The following is an 8,767-nucleotide window of genomic DNA, read 5'->3' on the forward strand; positions in this document are numbered from 1 at the left end:
CAAATTTTTTTATATAGGATGGACAAAATACTTTTCATAACTCTTCATTTGGCATAAGAAAACTTTGCAGATAGGTAAAACGTATTTTAAGTTCTGAATGTGTATAAAAACATAAAAATATAGGTGATTCAAGATTTGTGGCCCATGATTCCCCACAAGCTATGATTTGCAAATTGGTTGCGTTTGTGTGACTTATTGATGTTTCATCAAAAATTCCTTTTCCACGTGTGAAAGATCATGACAAAACTAAGATCATAAGCGTATGGGCATATTTTTGTTATGCACTTTAGGTTCCCCATTGATAAAATCAGCGAGTGTTTTTTTAATTATGTAAGTAAATTTTTCTAACTTTTTTTAGCTTGATAAATAAAAGAAGCATATGATGCGTATTTCAGTCAACAATATATGGGAATTTATGCTCACGCAAAGCGACGACGATGACAGTTGGTTTGAGATTTTTACACAACACACATCTGAGATATTAAAAGTGGCCCACGTTTCCCCATGGCCCACGATACCCCACTCTCCCCTACTAATAATCCACCTATACACCGTTCACGATTTATCGATGAAATGCGAAAAAATCACACATTCAATTGCGGATAACTCATCACAGTCAACTCGTATCGCGTCACAATCTTCTACAAACTTGTTTGTCATTGTTTGAACTACAATTCCTGAAATTCTGAGCTTTCTAGCATACTGGAAACATATTTTAGAACACAAAGAGTGAAAGTATGTCGATTTTTCATACATTTTGCCGAAAATCTCCATACGAATTTCAATTCCTTTGCGCCAGCTCGTGCTTCTTCCAAATGACCTGAAACTTTCAGAAAGTCATTTTTTCATCTAAATTCACCAACCTAAGGGGTGCCGCGTGGAATATAAAGATTTTTTTTGTTATGGGCCAGTCTATTGAATACCGACCAAAAACCGTTAAGTCGAATATTTGGCTCTCCGAACAGTTGAGTTAAGTATCTGATTAAAAAACGAATACTCACATAAAGGATCTATGTGAAGATCCATGCTTTTTTATGAATACTAAAAACAAAAGCCCGCAGAATAGTACTATTCATACCATGACTGAGATTCGATCTCATGGCTTGAAACGCTATCCTCTAGATAACAATCGGCTTCCATTTGACCGATTCTTTTCAACCTTTCAGACAATAAGCTATGAACTATTTGTGATCATTTGGTATGTTAACTTCAATCCATATCTATACCATATTTGTACAATCGTGCATTAGGCCCCTGCAAGATTTTGTACAACATCCTAAAGCATCTTCTTCTTTACAGAAACCCATTTTTTCGTCATTTATTCCTCAAAATAGACCTTTTTAAAAAGATCAAACGTTTTTTATGTTAACCAGTCCAAAGATGTCTTTAAACATATTATTCGTAGTCTTAGAACATAAGTTGTGTTTAGTTTAAGACAGGGTTGAGCAACCTTTTGAACCAACGGGCCAATTTAAATTTGAAATATTGCCGGTGGGCCGCACTTAATTTTTTTTTTGTGATAATTATCAGAGCTTCACGACATTACATTCAAAAACACATTCATAACTACAAATTTTGGCGAAAAAAAAAAGATAAAACGATTTCACATGCTCGAAAACAGCAATTAAACACGGCTTTTTCAATACCCGATATTGAAAAGGTATCTCGCTAAATCTTTGTCATTTTTAAATTCTCTCAATTTCTTGTTTAAACCGATGATACTTTTCGTCATCACTTCCATTTAAAAAATTTCCGGACCTTACCACAGTGATAACTAAGAGTGTGATAAAAATATTTTTAAAGAAATCATTGACTTCTCAGCGTTGTACTTTTGATCGCTATTTGATTTTCTGTTATTTTTTTCCACAATTAAAGCTTGTTGTGATGTTTTTTCTACAAACGTTAAAAACCCTGTTTTTAAATTGAAGTTCAGTATTAGATCATGGCATTCAGATGTTGAGCAAGGTTGAAAAATGTTCAATTTCACAAATTTTTAGGCAACTATTTTCAAAACTACATTTTTGATTTTAGAAGTTTCATCCATATTTTTTATCATTTTTAATCTTATTTAGATATCATTGCGATAGGATTTCTAGAGCAATATTTTGACACTGGTTATGTGGATTGCGAATAATAAGTGAAATAACTCAATTTATCGATGTTTGTGATAAGTTTTTGATAAAATTTCTGAAAAAAAGCATCACAGAAAATCGTTAAGGATATTTTGGGTGGAATCAGAGAATTTCAGATATCTATTGTTTTTTTTCAAGAACTAATAATTTTTGTGGGTAACTTTGATGCCGGCTGATTCATGATGATAAACAACCTAAAGTCGTTCACCCAGACTTTATTATTTAATTTTCGTAATTTCCGTTAATATTCAGAAATAAAAAATAAATTTCAAGTTTTGGTTTAATTTTGTTTTTTGCCAGTATTTGAATGCTAACAGAACAAACCTTTTTGCCGAATTGGATAGAATAATTTTAAGAAAATTATCTGCTGAGCATATTTTTTATCATTCAACATTATTTTAGCTTGAAATGTAAATAATGACTTCACCAAACGGGCTTCGAAACCCCTTTGATCATGTGTAGGAGGAGGGTAGGAGTTAAATAATAAGGAAAAAGTATGCTGAATAAAAAAAACATCCCAATATTACGTTATGCAAATAAACAATACTGCATTTAAGCTTAAAACAGAACATAATAAGGGCTTAAAATGCCAGAAAAGAGTTAACAATCTGAAGTTTTCCAGGTTAGTTAATCCATTGTAGAAAAAAGTTAAGGTATAAAAATTTGAAAAAAGCTTCGCGGGCCGCACAAAAGCTTCGCGGGCCACATGCGGCCCGCGGGCCGCGGGTTGCTCACGCCTGGTTTAAGATATGTCTGTATGGTGATTTTCAAAGACATAAACATAAACAAAATTAAGATGCTCACTGAGTGCCTGTTTCAAATTGGCACAGTTTTTTTCAATGAGTATTGATTAGTTCCGGTACGTTTTGGGGGTACGTCTTGTACAAAAAAAAATGATATTTTTGGTTTCATATCACAAGGAACGAATGAAAATAGATTGAAATGGTGCAGAAGTCCTTCCTAAATACAGCTTAGTTTGAACTTTTAAATGACCAAAGAATACAAATCCAGCTGCAAAAAGTTTTAGAAGAAAACGATAACAATAGAGTAGGTATTAAGAAAATACCAAATTGATATTTTTTTTAATGAAAATCGGCCCAGTAGCATAAGAGAAGGAGCCAAAACTATGAACCGTTTTTTGCGAATTGTGTTTCTGATCCAGAAGTTTGCTAAAATCCCTTAAAAATGCTAGTTATACGTATTGAATGCTGGAAAACTATATCTATGTGTTGCTTTATCATTAACCTAATGAAATCTCATCGAAAATGTAAAAAGGTTAAGGTCAAAACTTTGTATGGAGTCGTTTGATCTGTTGCAGCACAGTTGAAATTTGATGTCGGACCACTTTAATTAAAAAATAATATATGAAAAGCTACATCAAAAACTTAAGGTTTCATCAATCCTAGGTGTATCCGTGTATTTTTCACTGTTGTTGCAAATAGCTGTATACTTCGATTATTGTTTACGCCTATTTTTGTTGATATATCCGAGCTGCCCATAAATTCCGGATATTTCTAAAAACCTTCCGGATTTTCCGGGTCTATTCGCATCATTTGCTAAATCAAATAAAAAACTCAAATCACTCTTTGAACAATTCAAAATTTCGTGTCCAAAGAAGATTTTTCAGATGAAAATTTTAAAATGAAGGATTATGTGATTTTTTATATGATACGATTTCAAAGTTGCTGCTCTGATTAGATGAAAAATATAAATTTCTAGTAATTCTCTTTCTTTTTCCTCTTGTATGTTTTTGAATAATGCCTAGATTCAAACCAGATTTGCTATTTTTTTTTAATTTTTCAAAAAATCATTCAGAATTTCCCGGCCATTGTTGCTAACTAAATGAAATGATGTTGCAAAATAAATGAGATGAAAACATGACAGATTTTTTTCGACCGAATATTATTTTACTACTCGAGACACCTGTAGACAAAATAGAAAATATGGAAAAAATGTTTGTAAAAATTTTGAAGAGATATTCTGACGAAATTTAAAAAAAAGACAAAATTGAGAAAAATAACATATATGACTTACATTCAATAAATTACATAAGTAAAAAAGGTTTACAAAAAGTACAAACATTCCAAAAATTACTAAAAATAATCAAAAATTTTAAATAAAAAAAGAGAAAAATATAAAAAAGACAAATTAAAAAAAAATTACATAAATAACAAAAATTACAAAATTTACAGGAACTACAAACAATAGTAAAAATTACTAAATAATGAAAATGACTGAATTGACAAACTTATAATTAATGTAATTTCGTAATTCAATTTCTAATTTCTATAGCTTTTCGTGAACTTTTTTTCGTAATTTTTAAACGTTTTTTTTTGTCTAATATATAAAAAATTATTGAAAAATCTGTGTATTTTACCATATTTATAAATTTTGTTTGGGGTTTTTTATTTCGTATTAATCTATGTTCAAATGAGTTTATAAAATGTCATAACGCATTCATTAACCGTGATCATGAAATAAATTTCCAACATATTATCACACATAGCAGCGGCCTGAGAATCAAATCGAATATACCATCAGGATAATAATCTTTTCTTCATTCAATTCAAAATTTGATCAAATAATGGGAAAAATAATTCACTGGAAAAGTAATATGTAGTTCAATTGTGTTTACGCAAAGTTTGATATCATTTAGTCAAATCAAGGTAAACGATGCTTGACCGATTGGTTTAAAAATTTTAAAAAAGTTTTTTATTTTGTTCATATTAAATATAAATTCCAAAGAAACTTATACCAAGATACCTATTATCCATAGTTTATTTTTTTGAAATTAAGTATTGATCTTTTCTAATCATAGAAACAATATTAATAGTATACTTAGATATATGAAAAGCATAAGGAAGGCAAATACATAATTTATTAAGACGACATTTTCTCATGGCACATGGCATCTTCGAAAATTTGGCACATTATAGAGGAGAGTCTCCCCTATCCAAATCACTTCCAACAACTTTTTTTTTTGAAGATTTGTGAACAAAATACAGAGAAGAAGAGTCTTTTTTCATAGATTCCGATTTTTTTCAAAAGTTAAAAAAAAACACCGTGAAGAGTTTATGCGATTTTTTTCTTTATGATGGATGTTCTCTGGAAGCTATAAATTTTAATACTATAGCAGAAATGACAGTTGTTTAAAAAAATGTTGCTTAGTAAAAATTGTTGTCTTTCAAGACCTAAAAACTAGTATTCACTAACTTTTAAAACGTTTTCAACATTTATACCCAAATTTTTATTTTCAGATCTACATTTCGAAAGCATGTTTGTAGTGACTGTAAAATACTTTGATTTTGAAAGAAAAATAAAATTTATCAGAACAAAAATATTACGACAGCTGCCTTGGATTATAAAGAAATCAAATCAATCTAAACTGACCGGCAGCATAAGATGCAAAACTTTAGCAGCGTTGTGTTGGTTATGAAAAATCTTGTCTATTTTTGCCAGATTTTTAAGTTAACGTGTGTTTGAGATATTTACGATGCAAAAAGACATGGTAAAAATAATTTTGCACAAATTTGGGCCTTTTGCGCCTCGAAAATTCTTCATTGTCGACTTTAAAACTCATGAACTGTTATTTTTTTCTGATTTTTTTTGGAACAAATGGTTAAGAAGTATAAGGAGGATTTAAGAGATCAAATTCTTCGAGATGCCTACTCATGCAAAGGTTCCAACTAGATTCCAATTGCTTTTTCCAGGTGAGTTTGTGTAAAATATCATGATTTTGCAAAGGTTTTGCTTATGGGGTAAAAATAATAGATCAATACATGAGTTAAAAAAGTGTGCAAAGATATAAAAGAGATTTTATGAAAAAGTAAGAGTATTTCTTGAAATCATTGATTAATATTGTTTCTATATTTTTACATGAAATGTCATATTAACACCTTTATTTCCTCCATAAAAAGTTTTTCGATCAAATGAATAGTTTTTAAAATACACACGTTTGTAACTATCCGGATTTTACATGATCATAGCCTTATATGAATCTACATGATCCAAATAATGAATTTGACATGTACTAAAAATGATGCCAATTCACACATATTCCAATAATTTAACCAAGATTGCCAGATTGCTCGGATATTTAATACAAAATTTGGGAACAGTCCGGCCCGGCCCGGTTGCCCGGATTTTGCCCGGATTTTGCCCGAATTTTCCACTTTTTTTGGCAAATCGAAAAAAAAACAAATTGTCCTTAAAAACTTTTTCATATATGCCTCCATAACGAATATTTTTGAGCAAATTTTATAAAAATAATCATGAAAGGTTTTATGGAAGCCTAAAATACGATTTAAAATGTTTCGATAAGTTTTGATAAAAAAAATTTTTTTTTTTGATTTTTTTGAGTAATTTCTGGGTTTTGACAAAATTTGCCGGATTTTGCCAGGTTTTTATATAAAATTTCTCGAATTTGTCCGGTCCGGAAAGGTGCTGAAAAAAATTCTGGAAATCTTAGTTTAACCCCCATTATAATTGATTTTTTTTTTCAGCAGAATCAACCTTACGATCCGCGATTCAAATGTATGCTGGCACAAATCTGCTAATAGTTTTCAAATCAACACCAGCCCCCATTTCCTGATTTAGTTCGGAACCGATTTGTTCCGGCAAGGTTGCCGTCTTCTTATTTTCACGCTAAATCGAGCAGCAAGATGTTGTAAAAATCATTAATTTAAAAACAGCAGTAACAGCAACAGTAGTATCCTTCAATGCTCTTGTTCTACTAGACGGCTACCAACCAGCTGTGTGCAGATTTGTGCAGAATCACTCTAGAAACATGTTATGGCAAAGGGTTTATTATGCATTTCGAATTTTCTGCTACTAACTAACAAACCTAACCTAACCCAAGAAGCCCGGAGCGTGCCAGAGATTGTTTTAATCCATTTCCGTTGACTATAGCTATACCCCAGCTAAGTATAACTGACTGACTGACTGACTGTTATTAATATTAAGAGATGGGGCGTGGGGCAGATTGAAGAGATAAGTGCCACTTGTTTTAAGCTTCAAACAACTGTTCTTATTACTACCGTCAACACACTATTCGTGGAGGTACTCCGCGTTCGCGTGTTTCCATCAGATCGTGAATACATAGGCTGCCTCCTAGGGAGCAATCAATGCCCATTCTGTCGCGGTGTCTTTTTCCATCTCATTGATCTCTATCGCTGATAGGGTAAACGAAGATTATTGGCCACTTGAACTTGCTCTAACTGACTGTTGCAGATTATTGAATTAGCTTGAAGCGGGTTGGACTGCGGAACGAACACCTTCTCGGTTATCTCGTTAACAATAAACCTCGATGTTGCAATTCCAATTAGCCTTGAAATTATGCAGCTGTTTTCTTCGAATCAGCTAAGTTTGAATTTGGGAATTTCAACCCTCTAGAATCCATATGATTCATTTCCATTCTATTTACAAACATTTTTAAACGAAATCCATTCGATTGAAAACAATACCTTTAACCGGGCATTTTATTAAGCAAAATAACAAATTCCGTCAACCACACGTAGTATTAAATACCATCCTTGTCCGCATAAGGTAATCTGTCCATTAGTAGAAATATGGTTGACAGACGGATGAAGACAGATTGTTGGTCCAAATCTTAGGTTTTGACCATTCGGCGAAATGTTTATTTGGCCTAATGTCAAATCGGTCTAAAATTTATCTCGTAAGGCCTAACTTCCATATGGATAGTCTATAGTGAATTCAACCTAAGATCCATTCGGTCTCTCGTCTTTACGGCCGTATACGTATTCGGTATTATGTGTGACCATTTGACCTTATGGCTCATTTGGATCAGTGGATTATTTGGCCTAAAAAATCGGTTTAACGATCATCGGCCGATCAACCTTCGTCGTAACGACATTCGATCTATTGGTAATAATATCTGGCGAATGATTCAGCATTTGTATGTTATTAATCTAAAAATGAGCTAGGAATCGTTAGAAATTAATACTTGATACTATATACTTTGTTTGCCAGCCGCCTTAAGACCTAGAAAGCCTAAATTTGGCATAAAAGATTGTTATGGGTAGGAAAGCGGGTAAATGTGGTTAAAAAAATACGAAAATGCATGAATTTCTTTAAAAATTCAGAAATTTTCCTCGTCGAAAGACCTTTGAATTTTTAAAAATTTTCACTCCGTGGGAATGTTTCCCAAAAAATTGCAATCAAATTTCTAATTGGGGTGATCAATTTTCCAATAGGCGCTTCAGAAACGTTAAACTTGTTCTCGCAGTCTTACTTTGTTATCTTTCGTTTGACATTATAACTATTATTTAATGTTAAACCTATTATTATAACTATTATTTAATGTTAAACCTCTTAAGCACAATTTTTTTTCACTGAAAAAGTCTGAGAGGTTTAGCCTTTTGATTACATACCACTTAAGTTCTACGAATGACTTTATCGTCACGGAAACATTTTTTCATTTCTTTTTCTCCAAAAATTGCAAACTCACATGGACTAAATAACTTAAATTCAGATGCAGTTGCAACTTTAAACTTTTTAATGATTTGTTGTCCTTTTTCTAAAACCGACCTTTAGACGTGTTTTACATTTCTTCTTTTTTACCTTACAAAGATTTTTTTAAAGAAAATCCTGAATAGTGAAAGACCTAACTTTCAATA

This window comes from Uranotaenia lowii, chromosome 2 (genome assembly GCF_029784155.1).
Source record: "Uranotaenia lowii strain MFRU-FL chromosome 2, ASM2978415v1, whole genome shotgun sequence".
NCBI classification, from domain to species: domain Eukaryota; kingdom Metazoa; phylum Arthropoda; class Insecta; order Diptera; family Culicidae; genus Uranotaenia; species Uranotaenia lowii.